The following is a 13,278-nucleotide window of genomic DNA, read 5'->3' as shown; positions in this document are numbered from 1 at the left end:
GAGCAGGTGGTGCTTGGTCTCCATTATTGTTCTCAACCCTAGAAGAATCTCAGTAGTTGTGCGGTTAGTGATCATAGTGGTTTATCCGCTAGCCAATGAGTCAGAAGCACTATTACTCCCCTGGTTAGTAGCTCCTGCATGAGTTAAAACCATTTCTACGAAGCACGAATTAACGAACACGTCAGGGTGATCCTAAGGGAGTTCAAGCTCTATAGCACAATCCAAAATAAAGAATAATGAGAAACACTTATAAATGTCCTGTTAGTCTTTCAATCATGTAGGTGATTAGGCTGCACAAGGAAGACTCCACTAGACACAGCTCCATAAACACAGACCAATCCTAGGACACATCTAAACCTAGGCTCTGATACTAAGCTTGTCACACCCCAAAACCCATCATAGACGTGACCGGCATCCGACGTCATGAACAACCTCGGAAGAACCTTATTATATATGGAAAACGTTTAATACTTTCAAGCCAGCAATTATCTACTAAGTAAGAGATACACCCTTAGCAAATATCAAAGATAAAGTCATGCTCATTAAAATAAAATAGCGGAAGTCTAAATCCATACTTAAATAATACGTGGAAATATACCCCAACAATCATGGAAAAACATCCATAACACTACCCATGGTTCAATAACCATCTAAGGAGCTTCTATGAAATAAAGAGTGCCTAAAGTCTCGGGACGCATCCCAACAATCTAAGTAAATGAAATAAAGTAAAGAGGTGCCCCACGAACAAACTTGTGGGCTCACCGAAAGATCTCGAGAAGTAGCAAGTTCCCCTAAGTCGTCGGCGTATCACGAACCTGCTCTTTCATGTTACCTAACATACCATCAAAAACTACAACGGTATGCCTGAGTACTGGGTACTCAGTGAGTGTCTCGGGACAATAAGTAATATAACAAAATAATACAATAATGATTATAGTTCCAATTGAATCATTTGAAATCAAATACAAGATCAATCGTACAACTCAAAATCATCAATAGAAAAACTATCAAGACAATCCTTAAGATAAATATATATATATATATCCATTATGCCGTAGATTACAATTTGAATCTTTCCATTTGTAGTTCAATATCATCAACAAGTCACTCACAGGCAAACAAGTTCATTATCGTCAACAAGCCACTCACGACAACAAAGATACGAAGCAAGCCACTCACAGGCAACCAAAGTATAACACATTACAATATAGGCCCAAGTCAATAAAATGAAGGGATGACCATGTACAGTTCCCTAAACAGCATAGAAGCACCACACCGGGGTAATTTGACCCACAGTGACTATCCTTCCTCCCGAATAGTTAGGCGAATAACACATCGGGGTGTGTAATCCTCAATGACCACTCTTTCTCCCGAATGGATAGGCTAACCCCACTAGGATCCATAGTGACTACCTTTCCTCCTAAGTACCTAGGCTAAGCACAAACAATATAAATCTTGGCAAAAGAGCCGAATCACAATCCTAACATATAAGCCAAATAACTCAAATCATGGCATGTAAGCCGAATCACAAGTCATATCATGATAGTCAGATTATTCATTAAGAATTATGTTCATCATCCCATTATAGGGGTACATCAAATCATTTCAGTTTTAGAAAACTGGGTTCACTTCTTTAAAGAATTTTCAAGTTCAACACAATCCATTATAGAGCATTCACTTGCGATAGTCAAGCTTTTCAATTATCAAGTTTAGACATCCCTTATGGGGTAATTCAAGTTCGAATACTCAACTTTATATCTCGATTTTTCAATCATCATTTAGAGAGGAAAACAATCATGAATATATAATACAGTTCAACAAGTTTTAATGTGGGCTTGTTCCTCACGCACGCAAACCACAACCAAAGAGTTCATAAAAACCTCGAAAGAGTATGTTCAAAAAGAGACATACTCAAATCCCGTTATAAGCTAGCAACCGGCTTCTTCCAAGATCCACAATCACACTACATTGGTTTTTAATTGACAAAGTTTTGATTTTTAATGAACTCTAGCGGTTTCTACCCTTATTCGAAAAGTAGGGCTTTTTCTAAGCCTATAAACGGGTTCTTGAACCTTTTCATGAATCACCAACGGATTCCAACCTTGTAGAACTTTCTACTCTAACCAAAACTTTACTAATACTAGGAAAAATTTAGAAACTTTACCTCTTAGATGAACTCAACACGCCCCTATCTTCTTCTTCTTCTTCTTCTTCTTCTTCTTCTTCTTCTTCTTCTTCTTCTTCTTCTTCTTCTTCTTCTTCTTCTTCTTCTTCTTCTTCTTGAGATTTCAAGAACTTAGGGTTTTAGAGAGATTATTTACTATCAAGAGGTGATGAATATGGTGTGGGAATGATCAATATTGAGTGGGAACTCACCTTATGGTTCGAGAGACTTTTCTAGGATTCATTTCCTCATAAATATTGATTTGGAACGAAGCGGGAAATAACACAATGAGGTAGGACTTAACGAAAATTTAGAACCAAAAAATAATAACCCGATACGCGTTGAGCCTGCATCGCGTGTGAAATGCCTGATCATGGGATTCGTGTTGGCCACGCGACGCAGCTCTAACGCTTGAAAACATTTTTGTCTGCAGCTGGATTCTGCGCGATAGGTCCGTGACGCACGCTTAACACACATTTTCGATAATCAACAATCGCTCAGTAAAATGATCATAACTCCCTGTACGTTGCTCGATTTGAGCCCCACTTTGTATGGTTGGAAAGGTATTTCAAAGACCTACAACTTTTATGTTTTCAGTTTTCCAAAATTGTCACGACCCAAACCGATGAGTCATGACGAGTGCCTGATCTCTAGTGACCAAACACACCTATACTCGTACCTGGATATCACTGAATAACAAGGGCCCATGAATAATTCAATCTGAACTATACTGACTCAAGAAAGGATAGCATCATGAAATCTGTACCGTCATAATATATATATATGCTAAAAAGAATGGTGCAAGCCGACTAGCTCTTTTATGTACAACATATGTAGCGGTCTAGTCGGCTTGCACCATTCTTTTTAGCATATATATATTATGATGGTACATAGTTCATGATGCTATCATTTCTTGAGTCAGTATAGTTCATGCTGTACATAAAAGAATAAGAGCCGACAAGGCTACATCACATGTCATCTGCATATAGTTGTCTACAGACCTCTAATGGTAGAAAACTGTAGAAAGGATGGGATAGGGCCCCGCCATACCCATATATGCATATATATATATATATATATATATATATATATATATATATATATATATATATATATATATGTATATCTCAAAATGGCATACCAAAATAGACCGCAGCTCCGGATCAAGTGGAGCGCACTGAATGTCACTGAGTGGAAGTCCTACTGAGCTGGTCCACCTGTTTGTCTACCTGAACCTGTGGGCATGAACGCAGCCCCCCGAGTAATAGGGGAGTAAGTACAGACAATGTGCTGAGTATATAAGGCATAAGAGTAACATATACATAAGAATCATGAAAGGATCTGAAACTCATAAGCCAACTGACTGTCTGAGTGCATCTGTATGACTGAATATCTGAAAACATCTGTATAACTGAAAGTGCCTCTATGGCGTATGTTGTGCATGCTTTCTTCAAAAATCATATACATCTATATTTATATAGAAAACTGCCCGACCATACAGGTACGGTGTTATCATCATATGAATAGAATACTGCCCGACCATATAGGCACAGTGTTATCATCATCATCCCGCGTCCGGAACGATATCATAAGCTACCCACTGCAGTGGTGTGCTCATCTATGCGCCTGCCCGGCAGACTATAGTGTGACACGGTATGAGAAAATAGCTATACATATATATAAATGCATGAAGGACTCATGAAAAGTATACTCTGGACTACTCTGGGCAATATAAGATCTCCGGAAGCCGTAGACATAAAACATAGGAAATCAAGGATACGATAAATCCTGTACCATCTAAGAGTGGAGTCTTTGGAACTCGTTCGCTTACTATGTTCGTTCAGACAATAAGGATCATGCCAAAAGAAAAAAAAAAGGGACAGCCTTAACATACCTTGGAGTGTATCTAATCGTTCAACGTCTACTTCTCGAATTCGTAAGTCTACAAACAAGATAATATAGGCCACGATTAGACCATTTACATCACTTACTATCTAACTCAACTAAAACATCAATAACAATATCCACAACCTCAATATCAATTCTTACATATCAAAATATAGCCAAGTCTATTCCAAATCCTCTCTCAAAACAACCTTTAGTCTAACCTTAACCCTTATTCAACTTACCACTTCCATAATTACATTCCCCGTGCTTAAAATCGCTAAGATTCTTGATAATTACTCAAAACACAAAGATAAGAATCATATACATACCTTGAAGGAACTAGGATACCAAGAATAAAACTCTAACTCCAATTTCCAAGCTCATCAACTTCAAGGAAACCCTAGGAACAACCTTTTTCTTCACTAGCTCGGGTTTACGGGGCTCAAATCTTGCTAAAATTCTTTCAATATAATAGAAAGTGATGAGAGGAAATATTTAAAGGTTTTCTATAGTCTGAAAAAATGAGGAGTAAAATCGTGGGACTAATTATTTATAGATGGAACTAGAAAGTTCCAATGATACGGGTTAACGAGAGGGTTGGCGTCTCGTCGATGTGTCGACGGTCAGTCGAGTTTCTCCGTCGATTTTCACCTGCAGATTCAGAGATTGTGTCTATGTTGACGGTGCGGATCAACAGCCCATCGACGTGTCGACGGCTCGTCCAAGCTGACTGGTGTCTGCAGATTTTCCTGCGTCATTCCAATTCGCGTTGATTTGATTCACTCAACTTCTAATCCTATCGTATTGCAAGGAACACATACTTATACTTCGGTACACGCGGTAAGACACTTAATATCGCAAAACTCGGGTACTGATCTCTATTCCAAGGGCATGCTCAACTAGGAAACCATAGGATTTCTTACGACGAAAATGAGAGTCGTAACAAAAATTCCCAATGAAAATACCCGAAAACTAGACATAACTGAAAATTGTCTCAAACTAGGACGAATTTCAGGATTTCTAACGGACTTCTTTACCTCGTTTGACCCTAAAAATATCATTTAACACCTTCACCCCTCCCAAGGGGATCCATATAGATAAGATGACATGTAAACTGATGTGGCATGATTTTACGCCACAATCAATGATTTTTGGTTACAAGTTTTACTTGTTTTTAAGCAAGCCTATGTGATTTTACGCGGTTTTTAGTGTTTTTCAGGTAATGGAACAGATTCGGTATAATAACAGTTGAAGTGCAACCAGGTCGTAAATGCAGTTTACGGTCCGTATTCTACAATACGGGCCGTATTCCATGGTCGTATTAAAGGATAACAGAACCAGAAAGGCATGTTGAGAAGATGGTGATTTACGAGCTCAGTTTACGGACCGTATTTCAGTTTACGGTCCGTATTCCATCACGTATTTAACCAGTTGAGCATATGGCAGAAAGTTGAAGTGTTGGATGTTGAAATACGACCAGACAGTTTACGGACCGTAAACCACTTTACGGTCTGTATTTCAGAAGGTTGAAGTTTCACACAACTGAGAAGATGACTTGGGCGTAAACCACTTTACGGTCCGTAAAGTGATTTACGGACCATATTTCGTAATGACGGGACCAAAGTGCAAATCTGTAACTTTTATATTTCCAAAACTTATAAATAGTCATTGTAGGGTTTTAATAGTTATCAGTTATTATATTTTTCTCTCTTGACTTAGAATATCAAATACTCTCTAGTTTTTGAAGATTTCAAACATCAATTCAAGTATTATCAATTTATCTTTCATTCCAAAGTAAGCAATTATGAATTCTTCAATTTCTTATTTCTTGTTCTGTGTCATGAGTAGCCAAATTCCCTTACTAGGGTTGTGAACCCAATGATGGGTGTTTTGTGATTGAGTTTTGTGAATGATATACACATAATGGATTATTAGGGTTTAGTTATTCTTCATTCTTCACTCATAATTAATGGTTGCAAACATTGATTAAAGCCATAAACCTTAATTTATTTGGGAAAATAATTAGGGTTGGTAAGAATAACTAACAAGGACTCAAAGCTTTAAACTTTGTTTAATAAATTCACTTAGGAATTTACTTGGCATGATTAATCGTTCTTCATGGTCACTTTCTTATATTTGGGAAAGTCATAGAAAGACATAATCTTTATTTATTGGGAAATAGTAGAGATTCACATAGAGATTAAGTGCATTCATATAATGGTCCATTATAAGTATATCAAGATCAATACCCATGATCATACACCCTATCTAGCGGGGACACAACCTTAGTTTATTTTACCATAAATTTCCATCAAAGCAATAGTTTAGCAATTAGTTATAAAAAAAAAACCAACTTTTACCAAAATCATCGGATTAAGACATTAGACCCAGAACTTAGCATCTACGACTTTAGTAACCTTTTCACACCATATTCCCTGTGGGATTCGACCCCAACCTTGTTAGGTTACTATATTTGACAACGTCTGCGTTATACCATTAATAGGTGTAATTTGAGCATATCAAATTTTGGCGCCGTTGCCGGGGAATACGGCTTTGAAATTACTAAATAGTATTTGCTTTGATTGAAGTCTTTTGCTTATTCCATCACACCTTGTTTGCTACTCTGTGTAAACCAGGTGAACGTGAATCAGAATCAGCAAAATCAACGTGCTAGTAACCAGGGGAATCTATTGAACAATCAAGCGAATGAATCTGATGATTAGAATATTTTCGCTGATCTTGTTCCAGAGGAGGACTATGCATCTGCTATTGTTCATCCTCGAGTTGGAGCTGCTACTGTGAAAATTGACTCTTCTCTATACCAGCTGTTGAAGCTTGAGAGGTACTTTCGAAACTCTACCGAGAATGACCCTCAACGTCATTTGCAAAATTTTGTGGATGTGTGTGCTAATCACATCCAGAACAATGTTCCACAAGATGCTATTCAGTTGAGGTTATTCAAATATTCCTTAGCTGTAGAGGCAAGAACATGGTTCGAGAAACTGCCCAGAAATTCAATTACTTCGTCGGCAGAGATGGTGACTGCTTTTCTTACAAAGTGGTACCCCCCTAGCAAGAAGGATGAAATTCGTGACAAGATTTATGAGTTTAAACAACGACCAGGGGAACAATTATATGAAGCCTGGGAGAGATTCAAGGAATATTTGCAGAAGAGCCCGAATCATGGTTTTTCGAAAAATATATTAATGGAGAAGTTCTACCGAGGGTTAGATCCAGTAATACAGTCAGTAGCTAACAATGTAGCTGATGGTTGTTTTATGAACAAGACTTTCCGACGAGTGACCACCATACTCAACAAGCTGACAACTCATAATCAGGCTTCGCACTCAAACAGTGCTGATGTGGTACCGTATGGTAGTGCTATGATCCAGAATATAGTGAAGGAGAATCAAGACACCCAGCAAACATTGGCAGAACTTGCAACAAATATTTCCTTGATGATGAAGAAGTTTGATAAATCTCAACTCAAGAAGGGAAGTGTTTGTGAGGATGATACAATTTTGCCAAAAGGGATATACCATGCTCAAGATGGTCCGTTCCTTGATGGGCCACCTATGCAGGTTGAGGATGCAAATTATGTTAATAACTCTCAAGGGGGTTATCAAAGACAGAATTATCAAGGTGGCTATCAGAATCAGAATCAATGGAGACCTAAACAAGGTCAAGGTGCTTACAACAACTCTAGGAACTACAACAATAATTATGGTGGTGCGAACCAAGGGAGCTACAACAACAGCAACAATTTTGGGAACAAGAGTTCCAATCCTTATATACCACCAAAAGGGCAGTCAACAGAGCAGGGTAGTTCGAAGGTTGAAGCAATGCTTGAGAAGATTCTAGCAAATCAATCTAAGTCTGAAAGGACTTTATCTGGGCTGACAAAAATAGTGGGTTCCCATATAGCGGCTATTCAGAAGCTTGAGTCGCAGATGAGAGATATTTCTAGAGAGCAGTACCCTCCTAAAAAGGGAGGACTTTCGAGTGACACTATTCCAAATCCTAAGAATGGGGGAGGCGGTGTAGACCGAGCGTTTGCCATCACTACTAGGAGTGGTAAAACACTCCAAGGGGCTGCTGAGAAGGTGATTGATCTTGACCCAATAGATGAAGAGGATGGGGTGCAGTCTGAAACACCCATTATTGTCGATGAGATTCCTACTGACAAGAAGGTTGCTGATATTCCAGATATGGTGAGAGAAGCTGATGACACAAGTAAGCAGGCTGTGAAAGGGGCTCTCCGCCCTTTGATGCAACTATTCAAATCTAAACCTCCCTTTCCTCAGAGGTTGGTAAAGAAGAAGGAAGATGCTAAGTTTGAGAAGTTTTATGATCAGCTGAAGCAGTTATCTCTAAATTTTCCCTTTTTGGAAGTTGTCAAGGAGATGCCCGGTTTTGCGAAATATTTGAAGGATTTGCTGACCAAGAAGAAGACGGTTCAACATGAAACCGTGAGTTTGACTCACACTGTGAGTTCCGTCATCTCAACCACAACTGTTCAGAAAAACGGAGATCATGGGGTGTTCACCATTCCTTGTTCTGTTGGGCACCATGATTTTGCTCGCGCTTTGTGTGATAATGGGGCGAGTATTAACTCGATGCCCCTTGCTATATATAAGCAATTAGGTTTGGGGATGCCAAGGCCGACTACGATGAGGTTGCAGATGGCTGATAGGTCTATCAAAAGACCTGTTGGGGTGGTTGATGATGTAATTGTGCAGGTTGGTGATTTTATGTTGCCCGCTGATTTTGTGATTCTTGACTGTGTTGTACTTGGGGACATTCCTATCATTCTGGGGAGACCTTTCCTTGCTACAGGGAGGGCTCTGATGGATTCGGAGAAAAATGAAATCAAGTTCCGAGTCAACAATGAAGAAGTGACTTTTCAGGCTAGCAAAGGGATGAAGTTACTAAGTGCTTACGAGAGTATTTCGGTAATTGATTTATTTGATGTTGTTGATGAAGCAGTGGAGTTCAAAATGGAAGAAGAGAGTTTAGGTGAGGCTTTAGCCGGTATTCTTATGAATTTCGAGGCTGAAGACATGAAAGGTTATGTGGAGACAGTTAACTCACTTGTTGGGTTGGGCTCATATACATACCACCCAAAGAAGCTGAATCTTGATTTGGAAAATAGAACAACTCCTCCAGCAAAGCCTTTGATCATTGAGCCGCCTAAGTTGGAGCTTAAGCAACTCCCATCACATCTGAAATATGAGTTCCTTGGTCCAGACAATACATTACTCGTGATTATTTCAGCCCTATTGACTGAGGAGCAGATTCTACAGATTTTGGAGGTGTTGAGGGAGTGTAGGCGTGCTATTGGTTGGACCATAGCAGACATTTGAGGTATTCCATCTGGGATCTGTGAGCACAAAATTCAGTTGGAGGAGGGTAGCAAACCGAGTGTAGAGCATCAGAGGCGACTAAACGAGAATATGCAATAGGTCGTCAAGAAAGAGATCATCCAGTGGCTGGATGCAGGCGTGGTTTACCCAATTGCTGATAGTAAATGGGTGAGCCCAGTCCAATGTGTTCCTAAGAAGGGCGGCATCACTGTTGTGCCGAATGCAAAGAATGAGTTGATCCCGACCAGAACTGTCACCGGATGGAGAGTTTGCATGGACTATCGTAAGCTCAATACAGCCACTTGCAAGGACCATTTCCCTATGCCCTTCATTAATCAGATGCTTGATAGGCTAGCAGGGCGTTTCTACTATTTCTTCCTTGATGGTTATTCGGGCTACAATCAGATCAACATTGCTTTGGAAGATCAGGAGAAGACCACTTTTACTTGTCCTTATGGGACATTTGCATTCAGCCGGATGCCGTTTGGGTTGTGTAATGCACCAACCACTTTTTAGAGGTGCATGGTGTCAATCTTCTCCGACATGGTGGAGGATTTCTTGGAAGTGTTCATGGATGACTTTTCCGTGGTGGGTGACTCATTTGAAGATTGTCTTGGCCATCTGGGTCAAGTACTAAAAAGGTGTGAGGAGACCAATCTGGTGCTAAATTGGGAGAAGTGCCATTTTATGGTGAAGGAAGGAATCGTCCTTGGTCACAAAATCTCTGAAAAGGGAATCGAGGTTGATCAAGAGAAAATTGATGTGATTGCAAAACTTCCACCACCTATCTCAGTCAAAGGTGTCTGAAGTTTCTTAGGACATGCTGGTTTCTACAGGCGCTTCATCAAAGATTTCTCCAAGATTGCCAATCCATTGTGCAAGCTTCTTGAAAAAGAGGCTAAATTTGTGTTTGATGATAAGTGCCAGAAGGCGTTTGAGGAGTTAAAAGAGCGTCTCACTACTGCTTCTATTATCGTTGCTCCTGACTGGTCCTTGCCATTTGAACTGATGTGTGATGCTAGTGGTTTTGCAATAGGTGCTGTGCTTGGGCAGAGGCACAACAAAATTATGCACCCGATCTATTATGCCAGCAGAACACTGAATGCTGCACAGATGAATTACACAGTGACGGAGCAAGAGTTGCTTGCCATTGTGTTTGCTTTTGAGAAATTTTGGGCCTACTTATTGGGGTCCAAAGTAGTGGTTTACACTGATCATGCAGCCTTGAGATACCTTATGGCAAAGAAGGAAGCAAATCCGCGACTGATCAGAAGGGTGCTATTGCTGCAGGAGTTTGATTTTGAGGTGAAGGATCGCAAGGGTACTGAGAACCAGGTTGCTGACCATCTCTCTCGGCTTCAAGCGGCTGGGAGACCTTCTGATGAGCTTGATATAGATGATGCTTTTCCAGACGAGAGAGTGTTGGCTGTGTCAAATGAGGTGGCCCCGTGGTATGCTGACATTGCCAATTATTTGGTAACAGGCATAGTTCCAGAAGATATCAAAGCCTACCAAAAGAAAAAATTCTTGCGGGATGCTCGACAGTACTATTGGGACGAGCCTTATTTGTTCCGAACATGCGCTGACAACATCATTCAGCGTTGTGTTCCGGAAAGTGAAGTGATGGCGATTCTAAAAGCATGCCATGACTCTCCTGTTGGGGGTCATCATAGCGGAAATCAGACTGCAGCTAAGGTACTTGAGTGCGGCTATTACTGGCCGACCATTTTTCATGATGCTAATTTATTGGTGCGGTCCTGTGATCAATGTCAAAGGCAAGGGAATATCGGCAGAAGGCAAGAGATGCCTATGAATTTTGTTATGGAGGTAGAAGTGTTTGATGTTTGGGGGATTGACTTTATGGGACCCTTTGTGAGTTCAGGTGGCATGAAATACATCTTGGTTGCTGTTGATTATGTGTCAAAATGGGTAGAAGCGGTGGCTTTGCCTAATAATGAGGCCAAGAGTGTTATGGGGTTCCTTAAGAAGAACATATTTACCCATTTTGGTACTCCGAGGGCGATAATCAGCGATGGTGGATCCCACTTTTATAATAGAGCTTTCGCGGGACTGATGGAGAAATACGGTGTAAAGCATAGGGTGGAAACGCCTTATCACCCTCAAACAAGTGGACAGGTTGAAGTGTCCAATAGGGAGATCAAGAGTATTCTAGCGAAAACAGTGAATGCAAATAGAACTGATTGGGCCTGCAAGCTCGATGATGCTCTATGGGCATACCAGACTGCTTTCAAGAATCCGATTGAGACCTCACCCTTCAAGCTTGTATTCGGGAAAGCTTGTCACTTACCGGTTGAACTTGAGCATAAAGCTATGTGGGCGCTGAAGAAATTGAATATGGATTGGGAGGAGGCGACCAAGCTCAGGTTATTCCAACTAAATGAGATGGATGAGTTTCGGTCCCAGGCATATGAGAGTGCAACACTTTATAAAGAAAGGATGAAGCAATACCATGACAAGAAGATTCTGAAGCGAGAGTTCTACAAGGGCGACTCTGTATTACTGTTTAACTCTCGGCTGAAGTTGCTACCAGGTAAGCTTAAATCCAGGTGGTCTTGTCTGTTTGAGGTGGTAAGTGCTTCACCCCATGGAGCGGTTGAATTGAAGTCCGGAGTTGGTACTCGGACATTTAAGGTGAATGGGCAGAGATTGAAGCACTATCACGGAATGATTTCGGAGGATAGGATTGTTGATCGCTACAGGTTGAAACACCTCGGAACAAACAATGATCTGGTGTACCAAGGTAAGGAGTGATTAATCATCACCGTCGTGCCGCGACGTTAAATCAAGCGCTTCTTGGGAGGCAACCCAAGTGTAATGTTTATTTTTCTTTGTTTTTTTTATACATATAGGGTAATGGTTGTTTTGGTGTAGGAATATATTACAGAAAAATTCTGCTGAAAAGTAGGTAAGTTCAGTTGTAAGACACTGTTTCGCAACATTGCAAAATACGCCTGAAGTTTACGGATCGTATTTCACAATACGGCTCGTAAACCAGGGCGTATTTAACAAGGTTACAAAACAGTGAGCACTGTAAGGTAACATGCTAGTTAACGACCATGGAGGACGGACCGTATTTGTTATATCCCGTACTTCGTACATTCAGATGTTTCGAGATAGTCGTGGTAAGTTAAGGGCAAGACTATTTTCCGAAATTATTTTAATACACAAGTTGTTTATTAGTATGGAAATGATGAGAAAGGCTAAGGGTAAAAAGGAAAATTCACAAAGTGGTGCTGGTAATATTGAGGAAGGCTAGGGGCAAAAAGGGAAATTCACAAAACATTCAAGAAGGTTCTTGAAGGGGCCACTTTGGCCGTGTGGTGTATGTGTGTGGGTCCCACCCATGGCTTGGCCAATTAACTCAAGCCATGAGGGTTAATGTGGCCACCCTTTTATGGGCTATGTATATATATATATAGATAGATAAAGGTGGTATAGCATGACATAATTCATCCTCCAAAACAAGAAACTTCAAGGAGAAAAAAATAGAGCATTCGGCCATGGCTCCCAAAATTCATGCCATAGATATTGATCAAGAAAAATAATTTTCTTCTAGTATTCCAAGCAATTGGGAGGTCCTTATTAACATGAAGGAGTTGTTGGAGCAATCAAATCATTTATTTGTGCAACATACAACCCTAGCCGAGTGAGAAGATAAGTGGGGAAAGGAAAGGTTTAATCTTCTGTTTCATGTTTTATGGTTAATTTGTGAGTGTTGTAGTATGTAGAAATGGATGAAATTCATGAAATATGGATGTGGAGGTTATGGCCGAATAAGGGTGTGTTGGTAAGATAAGATGAATTGATTTTATTTAGTAGTTTGATTGTTGTTGTTGTGGATTT

The 13,278-nt window shown here is 40.2% G+C and overlaps 1 non-coding gene across 1 annotated transcript; it reads right to left on the bottom strand.

The window, feature by feature from the left end:
• Window positions 1-7,135: 7,135 nt before the first annotated feature.
• On the bottom strand, window positions 7,136-7,241 carry LOC132600922 (small nucleolar RNA R71). The gene has a single exon (XR_009567380.1). It is a non-coding gene; the product is annotated as a small nucleolar RNA R71 (small nucleolar RNA).
• Between the last annotated feature and the right edge of the window lie 6,037 nt (window positions 7,242-13,278).

This window comes from Lycium barbarum, chromosome 6 (genome assembly GCF_019175385.1).
Source record: "Lycium barbarum isolate Lr01 chromosome 6, ASM1917538v2, whole genome shotgun sequence".
NCBI lineage: Eukaryota > Viridiplantae > Streptophyta > Magnoliopsida > Solanales > Solanaceae > Lycium > Lycium barbarum.
Note: the sequence above shows the minus strand (reverse complement) of the source record. Positions and strands in the feature narration are given on the sequence as shown.